At 42.5% G+C, this 20,367-nt stretch overlaps 1 pseudogene; it reads right to left on the bottom strand.

Moving 5' to 3' along the window:
• Positions 1-2,814: 2,814 nt before the first annotated feature.
• LOC126189102 (5S ribosomal RNA) lies at positions 2,815-2,932 on the bottom strand (annotated as a pseudogene).
• Positions 2,933-20,367: the final 17,435 nt, after the last annotated feature.

Genomic DNA, 20,367 nt, shown 5'->3' with positions numbered 1-20,367 from the left:
TATAATTTGAAACATACAATGAGATCACAACTTTACGAATTTACCGAATTTAAGCTGTTTTCATACGAGCGACATGCTTCTCCAAACACCTGGCAAGACACAGGATCAGGAACAGCGACAGGATGCTGAACCCAGTCCAACACAGAGGCAGCAATACACAAGCGTGCGCAGGAGTCGAAAAGGTCACGATTATAATGCTCGCAGTGGGGAGCGAGTTCAGTCTTTACGAACACCGCGTGGTCTGGGCACCGAAGCAATGAACTAAAAGTAGCTCATCGAGTATCCGAAGCCCCTGTGCAATGACAAACAGTGGCCAGGCTTGTAGCCGGCAGGAGTTGCATGGATGATGATGACCCACTGCCCGCCTCCAAATCTGATCGACCAAAGGAATTATGTGTCCCCACTCCCATTTCTGGTACGCGTCCCATCTGTCTGGAAGAAGCTCAGCCAGACAAACTTGGAAGTCACAAGGTGTTAGAACAAACAGCCAGCTTGTTGCGCCACCTACCTCTGCTGTCCATGTAGCTTCACTCACTGCCTCCCCGGAAAACATCACTCGGAGCAAATGTGTGGTGCCCCCTTCAGGCCTGACTCGAAACAGAAGTTCCAACTCCCTCAAAGAGAAACAAGGTGCATTATCGCTGACAACAATCATTGCAGGACCGAACCAAGAGAAAATTTTACATGCCTAATACTTTGTCTGTCTGTAATACCACTAGTGGGAATCAACCACATGCACTAAGTAAAACTATCAACCACCACAAATTTGTGCTGGCCACCTAGGGTCCATGGAAGAGGACCGATTTAATCGTTAGAATGATGCTCCATGGTAGCTCCCACCTGGGTGGATTGAAGCAACTCCCTACAACCATCGGAATTCAGCTTAGCGATCTTGCATTCCTGATACTGTCTAACCATTTTTTCTAACATCACGGTACGGGGTGACTCAGGTTAGGGATTCGTGAATCTTGTGAATGTGTTTATATAACCCAAGATGAGCCACAACAGCAGAATTATGATAGTATTTGAAAACAGCTGGACAAGCTCAGCAGGAAGACAGATTTCAAGTACTTCATCCTGGTGTCCATGGCGGCAGAGAATGTCCTTTCACAATTCGCTCCCTCGAACTTGCTGAACGGCTCTGAACTGCTCCCTAATGGAGCCTGTACATCATGTGTTCATGTGTTTTAACATTTTGTATGCAAATTTCCGCCCTCCACGGATGTCATTTTCAGTTTGGCTTATAAATTTGTCGCAAATTGCTTGTTGTTCTTTGCTATTTATCTGCATAGCATCTTTTCTTTTCTCCTTCTATATTTCTGCACTATTTTCCGTGTTTTACTCCAAATTTCATATGTAGTTAATATGTTTATTTTCAACAGTTTCGCCACCTTTCTCGTTCCACGTCATCATAACACTTCAGCTTCTTATTTTCCTCTTTTCTTAAGAGCTTCTATCGCTGCTTTTCCTATGGAGCCATTAACCTTGTATCAGTCCACCTGCAGATAATTTTTGGCACGTGTTTCTAAAAGTTATTGCCTCACCCGTTTTCCATACAGCTGTTTATTCTTTCTTCTTGTAATAAATTAGATTTATTCATTTCATGTTGTGGATTGTCTTGATGAGGTTTGTATCTTCTACTTTTTCCACAGGTCACACTTGCTACTATTATATAGCGGTCTGAGCTAATATTCCATCCTCTGAAGATCTGCATGTCTCTGAACTGAGGTCTGAACTTATAATTCATTCGGATGTAATCTATTATTTAGATATAACCCCAGATACACTCATAAATTCCTTTCTTTATAGAGAACGTGTTAGTGTTTTTTATTTTGTTTATGTAAGCAAATTATTTAAAAAAATTACTATACTTGTTTTAATGACTACTCCTGGTACTGTGCTGTATCCAGTTGTGCATTAAAATCTACTCCTATTATATGATGGTCGTTTTTATTAGCTTTGCCAATCTGCCATAGTAGTTGCTTATATTATACGCTAGTCTCTGTAGTTCTGCCAATTCTGGATTGCCAGTTTTGGTGAATAAGCATAGCTGTACCATCTATCGCACGTAGTTCATATGCAACATCACTATAAATCATTATAGCGACTTAAATAAGACTTAAACAGCCATTATGTGTCCATACCGAAGTTGGCATCATCATTACGTCTCAGTTCAGAGACATGCAGATCTTCAGAGGATGGAATATTAGCTCAGACCGCTATATAGTAGTAGCAAGTGTGACCTGTGGAAAAAGTAGAAGATACAAACCTCATCAAGACAATCCACCACATGAAATGAATAAATCTAATTTATTACAAGAAGAAAGAATAAACAGCTGTATGGAAAACGGGTGAGGCGAATTAAAACCATTATCTGTTTGATTCACTTTTTGGACGATGGATTTACAGGCCTAATGCAAACCGCGAAATCTCTCATTAAAAAGCTGGTTTTATGATAGATTTATCAAATTTCATGAGTGAAACGTAACTGGAAGAAAAGACGAAAATATTGTCCCTTAGAAAGCTCTTGGTTGGTTTACACAACAGTTAGTGTACCTTTCTGTCATACAGAGTAGCCACCGCTTTCCTATCATTTACACACCTCAACAAGAAACACTCCGTCATCAGGCCACAAGTGGCCCATCGGGACCATCCGACCGCCGTGTCCTTCTGAGATGAGGATGCAGATAGGAGAGGCGTGTGGTCAGCACACCGCTCTCCCGGTCGTTACGATGGTTTTCTTTGACCGGAGCCGCTACTATTCGGTCGAGTAGCTCCTCAGTTGGCTTCACGAGGCTGAGTGCATCCCGAAAAATGCAACAGCACATGGCGGCCCGGATGGTCACCCATCCACGTGCCGACCACGCCCGACAGCGCTTAACTTCGGTGATCTGATGGGAACCGGTGTATCCACTACGGCAAGGCAGTTGCCACCTCAACAAGATCAGTGTCAATTGTTCAACGTTCTTGTGAAAACTATGCCTTAGAGTGATAAGGAATATTTACTACATTAACCCATAGTACACTCTTCCTCCATCTTCTTCTCCCTCCCTCTCTCTCTCTCTCTCTCTCTCTCTCTCTCTCTCTCTCTCTATCTCTCACTCTACCTCTCCCCCAGTTTCGTATGTGATAATAAGAACATTAAACTAAGTTCAAAAAGTATATTTAATAGAGATTAAACCTATCTGAAATTAATGAGCTTCTATCAAAACATGTACACAAGCATAAACGCCATTCGCGCACTATAACAGTGAGCCTGACATTAATCACAACGTGTTTATTGGTCCCTTAATCATTTTTGGAAAGGAGAATTTGAACGCTGTAGTCGGTACCGGATTGATTTGAGAAAACTTTTCCACACTAGCAGTTGGTGCGCCCACCCCCCCCCCCCCCCCTCGTTCCCTCTTCCACCCTCCAGATTGATTACGTTTCTTCAAGATATTCGTAAGACCATTATAAATAAATAAATGCAACTCTAGTGATCTTGGCAAACTTTTAAACCAGTACTATACAGGGTGAGTCACTAACTGTTGCCACCTACAATAATTCCGAAAGTATGATAGTAGCTGAAAAGTTTGGACAAATGTTGCATGGGACAACGGGGGCCATAATATGACGTTGACTGTGCAATATGTGGAGCAGAGTGATCTTGCATTAAAATGATCTTATCCATACATTCACGCTGTTCAAGTGTTGGAATGACGCTGGCGAGCATAACGTTTCCCGCCAGGGGTAGCCGAGCGGTCTAGAGGCGTGTTGCCACGGTTCGTGCGACTCCCTCTGTCGGGGGTTCGAGTCCTCCCTCGGTCATGGGTGTGTGTGTGTGTGTGTGTGTTGTCCTTAGCGTAAGTTAAAGTTAGCTTAACTTGTGCGTAAGCCTAGGGACCGATGACCTTAGCACTTTGGTCCAATAGTCCTTATCACAAATGGCTCTGAGCACAATGGGACTTAACATCTATGGTCATCAGTCCCCTAGAACTTAGAACTACTTAAACCTAACGACATCACACAACATCCAGTCATCACGAGGCAGAGAAAATCCCTGACCCCGCCGGGAATCGAACCGGGGATCCCGGGCGTGGGAAGCGAGAACGCTACCGCACGACCACGAGCTGCGGACTAGTCCTTATCACAAATTCATAACGTTTAACAGTGACGGTACAGTTAGCAGGACTCGTCTCATAGGAAAAATACGGGCCTATTATAAAAGAAACCGTTAACCCGCACCACACAGCCGCCTTTGAGGAATGAAATAGTACCGCTTGATGTGCGCGCGGATTTGCCGTTGCTCATATGTAATTCTGTGTATTGACATGTCCTTTGAAATGAAAATGAGCTTCCTCGGTTCAAAAGGATCTTCTATAGCTTTAATATTTTTTTTTTTTTTTTTGGTATTCAAAAAAGTTAAAAACCTCTCTCACACCGGCCTCACTTAGCTTCACTGATCAGGATAGTAAAAACATGCGTATGTTAAGGGAATTTACATTCACAAAGCAGGCTTATCACATTCACACAGTTCAATACTGTTCTATCCTGATTAAATTGAGCTTAACTTAAATTCCATAGGGCCGTGAAGCAATTTCGAAGTCTCGGTGCGACGAAAATTGTCAGTCGATCTCCTGAAAACATTTGTAATAATTATTAACTTTCGGTGGTCACATGGGGGAGACCGGAGATCTGCCGGTAAGACCGTGTTAGCCTATTTATTTGAAGTAACTGGATATCTTGAGCATACAAAACGGCAGGTTCGTCCAGTGTAAATCAGACGTTCCCCACTGATCCCGTGCAACACAGCGTAGTAAGCAGACACTGTCAATAATAATCAGTTAAATAATACGCGAACACACGTACTTTAGTTTAGTTCATGTATTAAATTCCTTCTCATACATAATCTCATCAAGATGGCGACTAGCTCAACAATACATACATATACATCCTCCTTCTTTCACGGCTAATCGGCAAGCTCCTCTTCATTCTTTTCATAAGAGAAAACATAAAAACATAGATAGCAGAGAAGCTATTCCATGGAGTAAATGTACTCTCCAAGGAATAATAGGGCTTGAAACTACTTTGCATTGATAATAATCGTATATTAAAGTTTAGGAATCGGTAAGATAAGAAGAGATATTTCGAGATATGTACTCAGTTATATAATTTATAAAATTTCTGAAAATATCGCGGAGAGACCGCTGCAAGAGACATTACATAGCCATTCATTGTCCAATTCGATGCGGGCAAGAAATTCCAGAGCGAACGTTCGTCTTGCTGGCAGGTCAGCAGGAAGCAACTCCTGAATACGAGTGATTTTGTATGACTGGCAGCGTAGAACGTTTCTATGATTTTATGCGCCGTGCACGAATGCATGTCCAATATTCGGACAATTCATGTATGCACACAACCGCGCGACCCAACCTGCAATTCTGTGACCACATATTCGACAGACGTCGGTCACTTTTCGGTTCAAGAGAACTGAAGACGAGTCTCTATACCCTTAGCAGGCACCGAACCAACGCCTTTTATTTCATGGCCTTGAGTGTTCGGAACTTCTGTAAAGTTACTGGCGCACAGTTATCGTTCTTGTAAAAGAGCTTTACTAGCAGCTCACGACCCTTCATGGAGTCAGTCGTGTTAGGCGTCTCGGGCGCCAACTGAGGAACAGGCGCCTGCCGCGTAGAGGGTGTACACAATCCTCTCTTAACCTGCCCATGCTTGCCTTCTAGCCAGGCAGGCAAACTGCCGCACGTTATCAGCAGAACTGGCAGTCTGCTCTACTCCCATCCAAGCCAAGAAGATCGAAGAAGTCTTGCGGGTCTGCCAGTGTTATCCTAGTGCTACGCCACGTGGCAATTTATTGTGTATAGTACATATAATTGTGGATTTTATGTGCCCTTCTTCACTTTTCGGCGTATTTGGGGTTTATTTATTTATTTCGATATGAACGGTTTTCTCTACAACTTCAACCTGTTTCGACTAGTACTGGTTACTCTCAATTTGAGCCATCACCAGATCACCTCTGACACATGTTTCCTGCAGTAAGCAGAACGAACCATCTCTGAAAATCAAGAATCTTTGAACACAAAAACCTGAAGATATCTATTACACTGCAACGCCAACTAAAGTTTTGTAAGTCTACTTTCGGTATCCTTACTATGTTTCAGGCAAATACGACCCCAGTTATACCAATTTTAATTACTGTTTCTAGGATGTGTATTGCTGATTTGCTGAATTCATTCTAAGTGGTCAAAATGGTTCATTCCAAATTCTTTATTATTACAAAGACGAAATTCGGTTTCTGGATTACGTTAATCTAACAAGTACGTGTCTGATAGAAGAAGTTTTTCTTTCATACGAAGCTTTCTTTGCACTATGTTGCATACCACTAGATTGTGTCTTTTAATATATAATGAGCCATTTTTTTTCTATTTCTATCAGTGTTTGCCCCAAATTTAGAAAGCCTACATAATGCTAAATGGCCTGAAGCCCTTAGCATAAATTTCCACACATTTGTCAGCCACGAAGTCTTGGTTCTCTTTCAACATATTTAAAGAATGAGGCAACTGCTGGTCAAATTTACAAACGTGTCGTATCATGCTTGACATACCCGAATGAGCGTCTGTAACCTTTTTTACACAGCTTGCATTACGAGACACCTCCCGATTTCTGTAAAGCTGCCTCAGACACACCATACAGCTTTTCCCCTGCTGCATTTGCGCTCCCCAATACTTATTTTTCTCTTCAGTCTTGTGGCGTCTCCTGGCAAGACATTTAGAAAATCGTTGTAATATATGTGAAAAAAAGAAACATTTATCTGTATTATTATTATTATTATTATTTCATTTCTGTATGAACGGTTGTCAATTATGTAGACTCTGTAAAAAAAGAAATAACCTTTTTTCATATTTATGTTTGCGAAATAATTATGTATCTATATTTTGCAAATGACGTCTGTGGTCAGCGAGTGTAGAAATCAAAGCAGACAATGATAATTAAAAAAGATAACATAGACGCATATTAAATTGCCTATAAATAGTGGAGGTTAAAACATTACTCTCTCTGTCTTCTTGTGGCCGTTAAAATTGTAAGCGCCTGTAACGATCGATTGAATGCTTGGTTAGCTTCCTTCTGTTTCTTGTTCGAGAAAGACTCCATTTAAGGCCCATGAATGAAAAAGGTGTGTACTTTAAATTTATGTTGATATTTGAATGTGGAAATTGTGAAAAATACTTGTAATAATTTATTGATAGCTTGCCCAGTATTTCATTCCACATTTTTTAGCCGTTTTCAGCATATTTAGAATTTTTCATGACCCATAGATGTGCAGAGATCGCGGTAGCTACTGCCGCGGCAAATTCAAATTAAATTGAATGAAAGCGGTTTTCCCGCAATTAAGCAGGCGAGTAATGGTACATTAAAATTATTTCTTTCAGCTTCCCGGAGACCTCAGAGATGAATGGTGGATTTTATTATGTCATTTTCAGGTGGACAAGGGCAACTGCTATTACAATATCAGCGACGTAAATAATTTAAGTAAATCAGAACAATAAAAATTTACTTGTGTGATATCAAAGGCTGCTGTGATGAAACCTGTTCTGGCTAGTAATACAAAAACCTAATTTCATTTTTAGTTTCATGCTATCGTGTTAGTCGTGGCAATCAATAGTGTTGATATATTAAAAAAAAAACACTCCAGCTTTTACGTTTAGCGAACATAGCTTATTGTAACTTCCGTATGTATAATAAGAGTAATTTTCAGTGCATTTTAGAGATGAAAGTAGAGAAGGACATGTTTAATTTCAAAATTAGTTACAGTAATGATACCGTGCTCCATTTCTAAAAAGCCAGATCAAGGTTAGATAAAAATAGTTTGCAAATTAAAGATCATACGTGCACAGCAGGAAACCTTTTAGTGTTGTGCGAATCCCCACGTAATAGATCAAGGTGCACAAAGTTAAAATATTTTCATTAGCAGAAACTAATTGTGAGAATCGCATTTTATCTGTTCTGCTCGCAACAATAAACAATATACAGTTAATTAAAATATTATACCGTATAAACTGCATATAAAGTCAAAATCGCGGTGAGGAATACGCCAAAATCTCCTTTAAGTCTGCTTTGTTCATTTTGCTGCTCCCGCCCTTATGATAAATGAGCTGCAGTGAAACTGCCAACGCAAACATACAGGGCGCGGCGCATAAATTAGGATATATTTCAATTTAAATTTCCCGCCATATGGTATTTCCGCTGGAGGTCGAAATAGGCGTTCTTGAAAGCCATAGGCATCTAGTAAACAGTCAGAGCTTCAAAATGGCCCAGATGTTACGGAAAAGTGCGGAGAACAGCCGAAGAGCTGCGATTATCGAAAGTCTTCGCGGTGGTCATTCGCCTACTGAGATACTTAGATTCTTCAGGTACCCGAGATCAAGTGGTTACGATATTGTGGCCAACCATATTGCTTCGGCGAAGTCTGGGGAAGATTCCGCTTACACGGCGAGGAAACCTCATTCGAGGAAACGCGTGTCACGAACTGCGGACTTATCGAAAAGGCTCAGGCGCTGATTTCGGAGGACACGGGGCAATCGCTGGAGAAATTGGCGTCGGTATTGAATGTCAGCGAGCGAACAATGCTTCGGCTGGCGGAGGAGGACCTCATACGAGCCATTTAGTCCAAAACTGGCTCAAGGGTACTGTTGACAAGATCCGGTCAAAGGAGTTCAGGCCCGCGAATAGCCCGGATGTGAACCGCGTCGACTACTATGTTTGGAGAGTAGTCGAAAGATCTACCAATAAGACGAGGCCCCTAATGTCGTATCTGTACTCACCGCTATCGAAGCAGCATTGGCGAATGTTGACAGCGCTGTTTTCAAGAGTGCGTGCGATCGCTATAAGACAAGATTGGAGGCGGTCATTGCGGCTGAACCGGATTATATTGAGTAATGTTATTTTTGAAAGATACCACTACTTATATGTAACGGGATTTTCATTTGTATATTTATTTAATGAATTCGCTTTAAAAAATGTTTCGTTTCCAGAATGAGATTTTCACTCTGCAGCGGAGTGTGCGCTGATATGAATCTTCCTGGCAGATTAAAACTGTGTGCCGGACCGAGAGTCGAACTCAGGACCTTTGCCTTTCGCGGGCAAGTGCTCTACCATCTGAGCTGCCCAAGGACGACTCACGGCCCGTCCTCACAGCTTTACTTCTGCCAGTACCTCGTCTCCTACCTTGAAAAGGTAAAGTTTGGAAGATAGGAAACTAGCAGAAGTAAAGCTGCGAGCACGGGGCGTGAGTCGTGCTTGGGTAGTTCAGATGGTAGAGCACTTGCCCGCGAAAAGCAAAGGTCTCTAGTTCGAGTCTAGGTCCGGCACACAGTTTTAATCAGCCAGGAAGGTTCAAGTTTGGTTTGTTCGGATATAAGCGTCGCACCGTGTATACCTGGCTAGACATGGTGGAGTGAAAGTGCAACCTGTTGTCAGGTGCATCACGCTGAAGGGTCCCCATGAAACTTTCTAGGCTTGCGGAAACCCTCATTGACCTGCTTGAACCACTGCGTGTCACTGCACATGTGCTCTTGCATCTCCGTTGCGGCAGGTTGATTTCATTTAATGCTTATCGTGGAGATAGTGGCACACAGCAGAAAGAGAATTTGTACACCTCTTGTGCCGCGCGTCTGTTGGTGTAAATATTCTGATCCTAGCAGCGCAATCTATCGGTCAAACTTTCGTAATGTTTTTTTTTCCCCATGACGTTTTCTCCTGCGTCAATAATATCCTGTTAAAATTTGAAGTCATTCTGAGCAGTGTTTCTCTTTCTACAGCTTTCTTTAAACTCCTTCAATTGTGGACGCCCTTTATGTCAAACAAATAATTGAGGGCACTGGGTATGTTGCCCCGAACTGAAGAAGTTAACACAGGGAGAAAGTCGTAGTGAGCCATACAAAAAAGATGTTTTAGGAGCTTCGGAACCAAGTTTACAAGTAGTTACATTCGTAGCAGGTTGCACGGATTTGCGTGGCGTCTTCTTGCTCGGTTTGGTGGAGATGTGGTAGCGGTTGTGCCTCAGACGCTTCTTGTCAGTGCCACCAGAGTCTGCCGGACAGACACTTGCTGTGGGCGGCAGCTGGTGCTCCACGGCGACAAGGTCCGCGCGCCGCTCCCGGCCCCTGGAGGAGTTGGTCCGCCTCCTCGGGGCCGGTCGCCCTGGTAACGAGGTTGGCCTGGCGGCTGTCCAGCAGGGGCTGATGTTAATGCGGCCGACGTGAGCGGCCCGATAATTCGCCAGCCTGGCAGCAGCTGCGGCGCGCCGCTACTTGCGGGCAATTTGCACGCACCCTCCACGGCCGAGCCGAGGCGCCCGCCATTCAGCGTCTGCGGCGACGGGGGGACCGAGGGCGCTTACTACTCGGCAAGTTGGGAGCTTACGCAGTTCTCTGCTCTGTCTCCGCGCTGACCCAATTTGCCCAACTACAAGTCGTAAATGCAGGGATGATTAATCACAGCTCACGAAGCATCTTTCTTTGAGAATATAAGACTCGTCGAAATGAAAAGGAGGAGTGATGTAGCATCTAACTGTGATTATTCTTTTGATACTCACCTCGAAGTTGACGAATGTAGAGTAAGAGTATCAGTTTCCTATTTTTTTTTTAATTTTACTGAACTTTTTCACCAGTATTCACTGCTGCTTTACTTCTGTGGAAAAGTACTGTATAAATATTCAAATATGCAACAATTACACCTGCTGAATTTTCTCAGTTTGAGGTGCCAGTACAGGTCTTACGTTGTAAATGACTTTTATTTCAGGCTACAAAAATTTTATCATTAATGTGTAGCCAGTATTAACCACGAAGTCTGTTTTTATCATTCATGCATTATAACATTTGTAGCCAAGTACATTATTTTTCCTCAATTCCAAGGAGCAGAGTGGACCATTTTAGGGCGGCCTCGGTAGCCGAGCAGCTCTAGGCGCGTCAGTCCGACACCGTGCGACTGCTACGGTCGCAGGTTCCAGTCCTGCCTCGGGCATGGATGTGTGTGATGTCCTTAGGTTAGTTAGGTTTAAGTAGTTTTAAGTTCTAGGGAACTGATGACCTCAGATGTTAAGTCTCGTAGTGCTCAGAGCCATTTAAACCATTTGACCATTTTAGACGTTACGCATTTTAGAGTCGCGGTTCATTGCAGTCAACTACAAGGCAAGCTGGTAGCGGGACAGAACGCTTCCTAATTACGAATACAGGTATACACGAGGGAAGTACCAGTTCCAGCATTTACTTGACAACAAATAGGAAAGCTTCGAAAAAGGGAAAAAATTTCCCATTGACAAGACTGAAGTTAAGTTATGTGTATATCCACAGAGTGTCTGAGAAATGTTGCGTCAATGTTCGATGGATTCCAGAGGGTGTCTTGAGGAACAAATCGAGAGCAGGAACCCGTATCTGGAAACGTTATGCAACGACACTACAGAGTCTAAAGGTTACAGGTATAGATGGTGATCGCAGACGCTTGTAAGGAGATTCGTTCCTCTGTTTATAATAAATAGTAATTAGTAATAACAGAGATGCATTAGAAAGAATGGATGACATATGCGTATAAATTAAGGAGCTTATGTCCATTAGCAAAGATAAATATTGAAACTAGAGAAAAAAATGTGGTGTGCAATGATAAAAGAAAGAAGAGAAAGAGAGAGGGGGTGAAGGAAGGAGGGAGGGAGAGAGAGAGAGAGAGAGAGAGAAAGAAAGAGAGAGAGAGAGAGAGAGAGAGAGAGAGAGAGAGAGAGAAAGAGACGCGTATTAGAGCACCTTACGTGAATATCATGATAGTCGTGACAATTCAAATGGTTCAAATGGCTCTAAGCACTATGGGACTCAACATCTGAGGTCATCAGTCCCCTAGACTTAGAACTACTGAAACCTACCTAACCTAAGGACTTCACACACATACATGTCCGAGGCAGGATTTGAACATGCGAGCGTACCAGCAGCGCGGTTCCGGACTGAAGCGCGTAGAACCGCTCGGCCAAAGCGGCCGGCTCACCACAGTCGAGGGCATCCCTCCGGCAGCAAACGTGAGTTTGTACGCTGACGGACCATGGATGGAACGTTTCGCAATGGTGTTTGTTAATCAGTAACTGCGAGTGATTGTCAGTTTGACAGAAGAGAAGATGAAGCTAGGTGCTGCCTAGACAGGACTTGCCTCCTATGAATGCGATGCTTTGTTTCCTCGGTGGATGATGGTTTTGGACATAGGTTTACATCTGCAGTTTAATTCCTCCAGGAACCCTCCAAAATCTTAAATGTTTTTCGGTTTGTGTTTGCTTTGTTGACTTACACTACTGAAACACTAAATAGATATAACAATTGTTCAGTTACTTTCGCCCTTGATAAGTCTTCCAAAATGATACGTCTCATTAAATAGAGAGTGGAGGCTTCGAACTATATTTCGGTTGTTATTATATACTAGTGACACTGTTTGTTTTGATCGCTTTCGCTGTAAATGTTTTCCGATGCTCAAGGAAGTATGCAATGAAGTTTCTTCTACCTTGTGACGGAGGAAGGAAGTGACTCATGCTGCAAGCCCAGAGTTCGCTGACTTGACGAAGACTGGATGCTGTCTTCTTGATTTTAAACGAATAATAGCTGGAATAATTAGTCAAGCACTGGTGCGGGTAACTTCACTAGACTCAAACAGATTTCTCAAACATATGTCTAAATTCGCACCAGAATGAAGAAATGTCCAGGTGGGACTAATCTTTTTAATCTACACACACTGGCCGATTTACAGGCATATTTGATCGCGACACCCCATATGTAATTGTAGGGGGCGCATACCTTTATTAATTCGACAAGATACACAAAGCAATTACATGTGATAGGCCAACGTAAAAGTTTTATTAAACATTCAATCACTCCTCACTATAGATCAGCAAAATACCATTCTTCCGTCGTCTATACACTGCGCAATGCAATTAAAGGATGAAGCTTTCGAAACTTCCCAGTTGTCTCCTATTGAGACGAAGAAGTTTAAAATTTGGGTCAATGGTACTTAGGTAGCAATCGTGGTGACACCCTGCTACGTTACCCTCAGGCTCGGCACAGGCACCCCAAGGTGTCGGCACATGCGAAAAGTAGACCAGAGCTCAGAAGTTTATGTGAAAAGGAAGGGGAGGGGGGGGTTATGGTGTCACATTTGCACCAAATTTCTCTAAAATTTCGCTAAACGTCACCGTGGATGGTTACACGATGGGAAGGTCGTCGCACTACCTCATTTCGACCATTCTTTTGACGCTTCAACGATGAAGGTCGAAACACCGACAGTCAGCCTTGAAATCATTTGGTTTCTTATGTGTGGTCCACGAGAACATTTCAGACACACCGCCGCTCAGAACTGACACGAAAAGGCCTCCGTGGATGGCATGAAGAGCGTCAATGAAACAACACGTTCCCTTGGGGTCTTGAATCCCACATAATTCGCGGTTGAAAACACTGGTGCGCAGTTTGATGAGCTACAGGAAGACCTTCTTGACAACGTTCGACTCTGCTGGCAGCCCCAAAGCGATTCAATCCTTCTATAAGGCCATGGTGGGGCTGCAACCCCCAATGAACATGATCTGACTTTTTTGAAATGTAGCGCGACCATAATTTTTGTTCTGCTGTACAAGATTGACCGCTATGGTCTTTCAAAACTGTTCCATGAAATTTGAACGTGAGCCAAAGAAGACAAGACCTTTTATTTCATGGCCTCCAATGGCATGATCACCATGAAAGGGTAGGGAGGGATGCGTTAATGAATAGACAAAGAATCGATGTAAAACCACCCAGGTCGTCAGCACCCTACGTACCACAAGCGTACATTTGTTGGGCCAATATAAATATCTCTCTACAGAGGCAGACACCGGCTGATTCCTAGACACCCCTGTGAAAGGCAGCCATGTTGTCGCGGCTCAGCTGAGTGGCGCTATATCGCTGAGCTAGCTGCTGGCTGCATCCGATCTAAGGCAAGGAAGCATGTGACACCGCCGCCCAGGAATCAATGAGTGGTTGTCGCTTGCGTCTAACAAAGGTGCGTTGTTGCATAAGTGGTGAGGGAGGATGGGAATGAGGGAATGGGTTTATTCACGCATGTGTCAATGCCGCATTCCACTGTGATCACGCCACAGGAGGGTACAAAACGGAAGGGCTGAAGAAGCATAAACACGCTTTGCTGCTTAGGGTCACATTCAAATTTCGTCGAATGGTATAGAAAGGTCCCTAATGCTCCACCTTATGTACCAGCGCAAAAATTATCGTCGCACTATACTGTAAAGGCTCAGATCATGTTCAGTGTGGTTGCAGCCACACGGTGTCCTTAGAGAACAGTTGAATCGTTCCGGGAGTATCACCAGTGTCAAACGTTATCAATAATGTCATGTTGCGAACTCTCGTTTGCGACTGCGAAATGTGCGGGAATCAAAGACACAAAGGAAGGGGTGGTTTCATTAACGTCCTTTATACCACTCTCTGTGGCTTTATCGTGTTGATTCCGAGTCGTGGTGTGTCTGCAATATTTTCCTCGGCCACCCATAAGAAAACAGCTGATTTCAACTCTGGACATTGCGGTTCTGCCCTCCATTGCAGAGGCGTCAAGAGCAGGGGTGAAATTTGGGTAGGAGATGGTATGACAACCGTCCTATTGACTGCCATGGTCTTTCAAAACTGTTCCATGAAATTTGAACATGAGCCAAAGAAGACAAGTGTGGTACGTTCACAGTGACATTTTTAGTGAAATCTGATGTCAATGTGACATCATTAACTCACCATAAACTTCACATGAACCACTGAACTCTGGTCTATATTTCGTATGTGTCTACATTGTGCTATTTGAAACGACGCCGCAGCCCGAGGCTGACGTCGCAGGGCGCCACGTTTTTGCACCATTACGGAACAAGGTTGTAGGCAGCTTTGAGCCAAAATACTTATAAGGGCGTTTCTGGAGGAGAGGTAAACATCTTAGGAAGAAGTGTCACAGGCAAATTCGAATAAAACATCGCATATAATATGTGTCGAATTTTAATTGATTACAAAGGTGCAATTGGTTATGGAGATAAGCTTTAATTTAAAATGTTGGTACGACAGTTACTGTGGGTCTATTTATCGACTATCCTATTTTTTTAGATACTCATTTGTGAAGTTATGATGGAGCATGAATAGTCGTGAAAATTTCTACTGAGATTCTGATTGTGATTCGTTGGGCAATTGTGCTGTTTCGTTGAAGTATGCCGCACATACTTCCAAATTTTTAGTATGCCAGAATGACATTTAAGACAGGTTCTGTAATGGAAATGGTGTTACTGCCGGTAGAAAATACGGCAGACGATTTCCGGAGAGTACCCCGTAAAGAGAGTTTATTCGTGTGTTCACTAAAGTGCGTGAGATAGCCCTTTGTTCAAAATGAGCTTCAGACAATACAAGTATTTCCTTTCGCTACAAAGACGTCCGTATTCTTCCAGCATGACGTGGCCTCTACATTCTCTAGTCGCCATGTGACACATAATCTACACCTTTCCCTGGACGATGGGTTGGCAAAAACGGTCATGTTTATCGACCAGGAAGAGATTTTTGTCTGTAGGGATGACAGCTACAAAGGAAAGGTAAGTACAACAGACAACTTAATAATAAAAGAACACGAGACTAATCGATAGTCCAGGTTTACAGAATAACGCCAAGACGACCTCAAAAGAGATATCCCTGGTGTTGTCAGAAGAATTCGAATTTGCACTTTAGTCGCAGGTGGAATTTGTGACAATGAACTTGGAACTTAACAATCTCCTTTTGCATAATGCCTTCTGTAGATATTTGATTGTGCTATATTCTCACTGCTGTACCTTTGTATTCCATAAAAATTGGATTCATGTTATACAATACGTTTTATTCGCATTAGCCTATACTACCAAGTCCTAAAACATTTACTACACCTACAGAATTAGCGAACGGCTTTGCTGCGGTGGTAACAGCGGTTTCCGTCAGATCACCGTAGTTAAGCGCTGTCGGGCTGGGCTACGATGGGTGACCATCCGGTCTGCCGAGTGCTGTTTGCAAGGCGGGTAAACACAGCCCTTGCGGGGCAAACTGAGGAGCTACTTGACTAAGAAACAGCGGCTCCGGTGTGGTAAACTGACATACGGCTGCGAGAGCGGTGTGCTGACCACATGCCCCTCCATATCCGGATCTAGTGTCGCCTGTGGGCTGAGGGTGACACGGCGGCCGGTCGATAACGTTGGGCCTTCATGTCGTGTTCGGTTGGAGATTAGTTTTATACCTACAGAAATACAATCTTTACTGTCTTCAACCGATAATTTCTTAAAGTATGCGTAGATAAAATTCGCAATATATAGTGCACAACACAATCAAAAACCCCCTAATTGTCTCCCATTTCGACGTATAAATTTTAAATTTGGTCCAAAGAAGGCTATAACCTTCCTCTGTAATGGTGGAAATGCGTGGCGCCCTGCGACTACACCCTTCAGATATGTGAAGCTTCAGACAGCAAGGTGCCTACAAATTCGAAAAAATAAAAAAAGCCACATCTTAACGTTCAGGTGAGTCTAACGTGGGTTAATCATGTCACATTGGCACCAAATTTCGCCATAATTCTGCCCAGCCTAATCGTGGACGTGTTACGCCATCTCTATCCAGTATTTCACAGCTTCTTTAGAAGCCTTTGCGGCGGAGATCAGAACCGTGGCGCCCAGCGTTGAAATCACGTCATTTTCTTGTGGGTGGCAAAGGAAAACATTCCAGACACGGCGCCGCACAGAATCGACAGGAAACAGCCTCAGGGTGTAACATAAAGAGCTTCAGTGAAATCACATCTTCTCTTGATGCGTAGATTCCAACAGATTTCACAGTCGAAGACGGCTGTTCGTAGAGTGATGGGCACAGGATGACGTTCCTGATAACGTCTGACATTGCTGGCATCCCGGGACGATTGAAGCCTTATCTAAGGACATCTTGGAACCGCAGCCCCTCGAACGTGATTTGATACCTTTGGAGTTTAACAAGATCCAAATTTTTTGCGCTGGCATACAAGGTGAAAGCACTGGGAACCGTCTACTTCCTTACTCATAATCCATTCGTCTGTGAAATCTTCAACACAAATCTGTAGAGACATCCTCTTCTGTATCAACAGTAGAAAATAACTTTCTAATTTACTCTTCCTAGTGATTCATTGCTTAATCTGCTGTATGCAGATTTAGAGAGTTCATGTTTGTCATCCACCAGAACCCAAAGTGTAAGTTCACAGTAACGTAACTTACACTATAATGACCAGGCCGTGAGAATGCTAATAACCTTAATTTGTTGTACAGTCCTCCTTTGCTACAGTCGTCCACAACGTCAACGCAGTTTTTCTCTTTTTGTAATCCATGTAAATGAGGAAGTTTTTTCTATTATTGTGGTCATCTATATCTAAACCTACATGATTAATATGCAATTCATAATTAAGTACCTGGAAGACGCTTCATCGAACACCTTCACGCTATTTTTCTGTCATTCCGCTCTCTAACAGCACGAAGGAAAAACGAACACTTAAATCTTTCCGTTATAGCGCTGATTTCTGTTATTTTATTATGATCATCATTTCTCAAGATGTAGGTGTACTGCAACGAAATATTTTCGCATTCGGAACATGATAGTTGACCATGGACTTCTTCAATATCATCTGCGGATATATTTTGCCAGCTACTCATCTCTTCTGTTTTAATCTGATATAATTAGGACAGACATGCGCTTTGCACAGTTTATCTCTGCAAGTAATGACCTATTTGCACTAAATTATGACCATATATTACATGATACTGGGTCTAACCTTTTAAATTAATTATTTCCTTCAACCTAAATTCTACATTCTACATACTACAAAGACAGCTAAAATATTAATCGAGACAGTTAGCAGTGGTTGACTGTCAAAGCGATTACAACTTCCAGGATAATACAAAAGTGACATTAGGCATGTAAGTTACAGTATGACACTCCTACCCAAATTCAGGGCAATCAAGTTATAACTGCAAGTAAATCAATAATTCAAAAGTATCAATATTATATGTTTTTCTATTAGACTCTTGTATTATTGTGGAACTGGAGCTTCTAAATGATGTTAAATTCTGTCTATTGTGTTCAGAGGTACTGTTCATATTTTTCATGGTGTGTTGAAGGACGGACTACTAGGATTTAATGTCCCAAAAACAATGACGTCATTAGGAACGTTGTAGAAGCTCGTATTGGGAATGTTAGGAAATGAAATCGGCCATGACCTCTCAAAGGGACCATTTGCATTAAGCGATTTATGCACATGTAAAACCTAAATCAGGTCAGTAACACGGGGATTTGAACCGCTGCCGTCTCAAATAAGAGTCCAGTGGCGTATCACAGCATCACTTCGCTTTTTAGATATTAACCCTTTTCTCCTTAAAGTTAATGTTTCCAAATAAACTGTGTATTTTAATAAACAGTCCCAATTTCTTCCTCATTAAATGGACACCAATTGCCATAGATATCTGATATTGATCTTATTTTCTAGGAAATCTGCTGCATTGACATTTTATTCTCGTCTATTATTTGCTGAAACTTGCAGATTGTAGTGCTTTTCATGGCAGGTCATAAAGTGCAATTCAAAAAATGAGTTTTCTCCTTTACTGTGCTGGATAATATTTTTGTGACATCATACATTTTTTCAGACACTTCGTCATCTGCATAGCTAGTGCTACTTTGGATTGTCAAAACTTTGTATCTGACTTCCCTGTCATAATCAGTTCCTTGCGGCATTCATTTTAGTTTACCCACAGTCTTATTTTCACGTTCAATATTAGGCTTACTCCTGCGTTATGCTTACTTGTTCTTTTGTTGAGAACACTGCATCCATCTGCCTAAGAGCCATGTTCTCCGTGCCACCGCACTTCGCTAATTCCAACTAGCTAGTCGTGGTACAAGTCGAGTTTCGATACAAGAAAATTGTAGAACAGTTTTCGAAGTGCAAGGGAAACAAATATCAGTCCTTACGTTCGAAAGCAACATTGGCCGTATTCCCAGAGATCAGAAAGATAAGGTCTGTTGAATGAAATGGACAGCATATAAAGCACAGAATATCGAGTAATGATAAAGACGATAGTGATGATGAGTAGAAAAAATTAGCGATATCCAATAGAGTAAAAACATCGAGAACAAAAGGAAAGGGAAAGGATACTAAAATAATTTGATCTTAAAGAGCTATATGGAAACATTTACAAGAAAGCGTAATTTTGTGTTGGGGAATGTGTCAAGGCATCAAAGATGTTTAACTTCGGACTTTAAGGAAAGTAGGAAAATCTGAAGACTTCGCTGGAAGAATGTAATAACCATACGTTCAGTAGGGTTACACTTTCCAAGTTACGTGATATGTTTTCAGAAGCACCACATGCTGATAACAAGTAGTTCGACATGTAGTGCTAGAAAATACTATCTACAATATAAACTGCTTGGTCTCATTGTATTTAAATTCATTTTTTTTAAATTTGGCCATATATTTATTACACAGGAACTCAAAATACGGTCTTGCGGGTTAACACTTTCTCCTGCCGACCCCTTCAGTTCCAGCAGTAGACACAGATTTGCACAATAACAACTTCCAGGCAGACAGGTGCACCATGCGACACCTCGCACAGCCGGAACTTGTCTCAGCTTGTGCGCAGCGCTCTTCGTATTACGGTATGCAAGTAGCATATTTAGTTTCTTCGGCCCTTCAGTGTAGTTTACCGTCTGCAATGGCTGAAGTAGTGAAAGTTTAATTATAATCTCCTTGTACGTATGGAAGAGGCAATGAGGAAAACTACTGGCACTGTCAGAACTGTCCTCCGGGTCTTACAATGAAAGCTGCCAAGCGGCAAATTATTAAGAATAAAACGTTCCATAAGAACTCATTTCTAAGTAACGCTTTCCAGAATCCGTCAGCTATAAGCCGAAAGCCACCTCGGGTTGATCGTCGTGTCAGGGACGTTTACGATGTCACCTAGAAGTGGGAAGAGCAGCGGAAGGTACATCCTCCGTAGAGTGGCGACCTAATTCAATAGCAAACGACGAATGCTCCAGCCCCTCACAAAGGGTCGAAACGTATCCGAATGAGACGAGCGATATGTGGCTTTATCTTGAATAAGTAGGCGCGGGGAGAAGAAATAGACAATACGACGTATCGTACAGGCCCGGCTCGTGCATGTTTCTAAAGGGGTTCTGAAAGACTTGTACCAGTGCTGCTACATTCTTGTCAAATTTAAACATGCCTACAAATTTATTGTGTGTGAATATGTGTACATTCTCTATTGCCACACTATAATAATGATAGTAGTATGTAAAGATTTACTAACGGTGT

The sequence above is a fragment of the Schistocerca cancellata genome, chromosome 5 (genome assembly GCF_023864275.1).
Source record: "Schistocerca cancellata isolate TAMUIC-IGC-003103 chromosome 5, iqSchCanc2.1, whole genome shotgun sequence".
NCBI classification, from domain to species: domain Eukaryota; kingdom Metazoa; phylum Arthropoda; class Insecta; order Orthoptera; family Acrididae; genus Schistocerca; species Schistocerca cancellata.
Note: the sequence above shows the minus strand (reverse complement) of the source record. Positions and strands in the feature narration are given on the sequence as shown.